The sequence below is a fragment of the Nothobranchius furzeri genome, chromosome 14, assembly GCF_043380555.1.
Source record: "Nothobranchius furzeri strain GRZ-AD chromosome 14, NfurGRZ-RIMD1, whole genome shotgun sequence".
In the NCBI taxonomy this organism is placed as follows: domain Eukaryota; kingdom Metazoa; phylum Chordata; class Actinopteri; order Cyprinodontiformes; family Nothobranchiidae; genus Nothobranchius; species Nothobranchius furzeri.
Window position 1 is genome coordinate 60,209,219 of NC_091754.1, and position 4,505 is coordinate 60,213,723.

The following is a 4,505-nucleotide window of genomic DNA, read 5'->3' on the forward strand; positions in this document are numbered from 1 at the left end:
GTGGGACTATGGGATGAATACTAAACGTGGGACTCTGAAAGGAATCAAAACTCCCTCTAGTGGCTGGCTGCTGTAGCGTTATGAATATTATAATTGTCTGCCCCTAACAGCTGTCCCCTTCACACAGTAACAACGTGTAAGAATCGCCAAGGTCGGGTGCTTGTTTCAGTATGTTTACATTCCAGGAGAAGAGACAGAAGAAGAGAAGAAGAACGCTTTCCATTAATTAATCAAAGTACTTTATTTGTGATAAAGCTAATCAAAGCATATGTTGATCATTAATAATCAGGTGAATGATCTGTGAAATAAAGATGTCATGATTTATGTGTTTAATGAATAAACAGGACTGCACCAGACTGACTGATCTACATTAACATGGAAACGCATGACACATTGTTGTCAGCCATTCAGAACTTTCGTCTGTCGTAGGGCAGAATCTGGGTTGTTTAATGAAGTTGTCCAGTCCGGTTTACTAAGATGTATAAACAATTAGGGGATATAAAACAAGGCAACGCCATTTTACCCTCAGTTCCATTTTAACCTCAGCTCTGTTCAATCTGAGTTCCTAAGGAGTTCCATCGTCATGATTAAGAAAGTTGCAGGCTGGCCAGATGCACTTTCCTACTTTAAGCTGAGAACTGTCAAGCTGGAGATTTCCGTCGTTTGAACAACAAGACGACGTTCTTTCAAAATAAGAGCTGAACTCGCTGACGCCTGCCGCTGCTACCGGAGTGGACCCGCAGACGGGCTTTGTAGTGCTGCGACCGCTGCTTCACCAGCTCCAGTACACCTGAAGGTCCGAGGACCTGGCAATTCCTGATCTAACACGGGAGGCTCCACAGGGTACGTGGTTACGGCAAAATGGCGGCTCATGTCATCAGCTTCTGAAGCCTCGTGGTAGCCTAGTCATAACAAACCAGATTCGCTACGCCAGCCTAGAGATTCTGAACAAAACACACACCCACACACCATCACTATAACATTCAAATCCATATGCATCCATCATTGAGATAGTCCTGGTAGATTGTAAGAATTTATAATTATAGAAATTAAAGATTCTTAAACGATCCCAACTCTCTCTTTTCTTGTCTCTCAGTCAATACAGAGTGTTTAAGTAAACTCCCTGATGATAAAAACAACCACTTCTGATTATAATATTTAGATCTAATTACAGTGTATAAATATACAATCTATATTTCACTACACTGCAGTACAGGTTTTAAGCTCCACCCCTTATGTAAATGACAGGCCAGTTTGCTGACCTAAAATAATCACATGTGTGATCTGAAAACAAAACCCTCCAGCTTTTGTTAAAGGTGGATTGAGGAGCACGGAGACCATGGCGACATCTAGAGTGTGCAGGTTGTAGTTTCAACAATAGAACACGGTTTCCAGCCGTCGGGATGGCAGGTTCACTACCAGCCAGCATCATGTCCAGTGATGAATGGAACAGGGTAAGCGCAAATGTCTACTAATAAGTCTATTTTACAACAGTATTTAACATTACAACATTTTCTGGGCTCAGAAGCAGCTGCTTGACTCCACCGCATTCCTGTGCCGAGCAGCCTGTTTACCATATTTGGTAACCTACAATGGTGCCCTCTATAGGGAGCCTAAGTCTCCTCTATGGCGTCAGATGGGTGCCAAAACCCTGTCATGGCTCGAGGTATGTGTTTAACCCAAGACATGCAGAAACTGACTTGTGGAACTGGTTAAAGTAAAAGTCGTTATTATAAGGAGAACAAAAAGAGCACAGGGAAGTCCTGTGGAGTAGATCACTTGCTCGAGTTCATTTAGAGTTCAGGGGAACCAAGAGGGTGGGGGGAAGAGGCGAGAGAGCCGAGGTGAGCTCTGTTTAGTCCAGGTATGATCCGGGATTGGTGAGGCAGCGGAGAGGGTCCAAACAGGAACAACGGAGGAGGATGGGACGTGGTGAATGTAATCCAGAGTTCAAACAGCGAGGGTGAAGCAGGGTATGTGGAGATCCTGCGAGAAGGCAAACAAACACCAGATGAGAGGGTAATCCAGAAAACGTAATCCAAAAGCAGTCCGAGTTCAAAATCCAATAACATCCAGAAAGCGAATGTCAAAATACGAGTTTCAAGAACGAGAGCAAGTGGCTGGGGCTACCTATACTGGTGCAATCATCCGGCGTAGTGAAGTGTCTCCATCCTCCTTTTATACCCGAGTTCCTGATCGGGAATCTTCTGCACCTGCAAACCCCTCCGCTCCTCACCTGTGGAAAATCAGCCTGATAACGGTGAGATGGAAGATGTTGTCACTCACCTCGGCTCAGGAACATGACAAACCCATGCACGCGTATTACGCGTGCATGGGTTTTGGCACCCATCTGATGCCATACTCCTCCCTTTCCGGTCGGCTGTGGGTCCCCGGAACAAGGGCACCCCCAAGGTTTGGCCTGGGGTGGCCATGCCCCCCCCCCAGGAAAAGTCAGTGTTAATAAATCATATTATTGTTCAGTCAAACAATAGGTTGATCTTGTTTATTTAAGACATAATAGTAAAACAAAATAAAAACAATACAATTAATAAGTAAAGAAATAATCAGAAAAAAATAAATACTCATGTTTCCGCTGCTCACCATTTAAAAAAGGTTTTAACTCCATTGTTTGTTTGTGAACACAGCAACACAGGTGAATGATCCTAAAAAGAGTTTATTTTAAATTAAATTTGGAATAACATTTCAAATAACTTAAAATGTACTTTTCTGAAAAGTTTATTTGTAAAGTTTAAGTTAAATATTTTGGAAACGTAATGCCTTTTTAATAAAAATGAATAAAGGAGCAATGCAGCACATCGCTGCAGGCTAAACTCTCAGTTACCACAAGCACCAATTTGGTGTGCCACCCCAAAAATTTTTGGGGCCCCATCTGGCCACCCCTATCTAAATTTCCTGGAGGCGCCCCTGACCCGGAAGTACAAAAAAATTAATTCAGGTCAACGAGGCTTAAAACGCTATTTTCTAACCCGCTTTGCCTTACGCCCTGGATCACACATGTGTTGTACTGCAATTTAAATTAAAACTAACAATGGGTGTTTTGATCACGCCTGTCACGTACTTTGAAATTAATCAGCTTGTAAAAGTTCGTGATTAGCATGACTACATCGGTACTTTGCATAATCTCCTCTCCTCTAGCGTAGCTGCCACTTACCACATGACCAGATTTATGGTGGTTCTTTCCTCCTGTGGGAAGGTTTTGAAATTTGCTGAACTTGCAGCCATTTTTCCTCAGTTTTCTCCATGTCTGGTTCGATGACGTCAACCAGAGGTGATGAAAAAGTTACTTTAAATGGAAACTGTGATATAACGTAACATCTTAGCTAGGTTAGGGTAAACGCTTCTTTTTAAAGCTACAAGTGTTTTTTCTCATTATGCAGCAGGGATGTTCGAGGATGGGTTGAGAGTGGAAACAGGATGATTTAGTGTCTGAATCCCGTTTAGTGTCCCTTCACCGGGTGTTTTTCATTTTACACGACAAGGTTGGATTGAAGTATTCTGTAACTGATGAAATTCACCTGAATCATTGTTTTCCATTGAAAGTTTTGATTACATTTGAGGGGCTTGAAAAATCTTTCTCTTTTAATCCTGGAAGCTTCTGGTGCTTTGCCCTCCCATTATCCCCCCCCCCCCCCCCCATGTACTGTAAGTAAATCAATGAGCACACACTTTATGCCATTTATTGATCCTTTCATGTCTATCTGCCCTCACCCCCTCCTGTTGTCTCTCTCTCTCTCTCTCTCTCTCTCTCTCTCTCTCTCTCTCTCTCTCTCTCTCTCTCTCTCTCTCTCTCTCTCTCTCTCTCTCTCTCTCTCTCTCTCTCTCTCTCTCTCTCTCTCTCTCTCTCTCTCTCTATCCCCCCCTCTCTCTCTCTCTCTCTCTCTCTCCCTGTCAACCTCTTTCTCTTTATACCTTTCGCTGTGGGAAATCCTATTTACATGGCTGGCACCTCAATGCCTCTACTGAAGTGTGTGTGTGTGTGTGTGTGTGTGTGTGTGTGTGTGTGTGTGTGTGTGTGTGTGTGTGTGTGTGTGCATGTGTGTGTGTGTGTGTGTGTGTGTGTGTGTGTGTTTGATGTTTGCCTAAATGGTTAACATAATATGAGCCGTTGGAGAGATTACATTCAGCCACTCACATGCACACACACACACACACACACACACACACACACACACACACACACTGAATCACAGTTTTAGGCTTTCTGGTCGGCTTTTTCTCTGCACGATTTGAGCTTTTTAGTATTCTCCAGCCTGCGCAGCGCTTACTATCCGTTGCATTCTCCTACTGTCCACATGAATACGCACCTTTGTTCCTCGAGCTGCTTCCTCAGAGTGACAAAGCCCAGAATTATCTTTTGTTATTTATTATTGCAGATGGAGCCATCATTTCGTGACCCCCGTTGGCTCTTTTCCTCCTCCTCTCTGCATATGTTTTTATTTATTCAGACCTCTCCCTCTCTCCCTTTTCCCCTGCCCTCTCCTCCT

At 43.6% G+C, this 4,505-nt stretch overlaps 1 long non-coding RNA gene across 1 annotated transcript; it reads right to left on the bottom strand.

Moving 5' to 3' along the window:
• On the bottom strand, nucleotides 1-4,505 carry LOC139062718 (uncharacterized). The gene is made up of 3 exons (XR_011516287.1): nucleotides 4,326-4,505; nucleotides 2,131-2,419; nucleotides 1-1,986 (listed from the first exon to the last, which is right to left on the bottom strand). It is a non-coding gene; the product is annotated as an uncharacterized lncRNA (long non-coding RNA).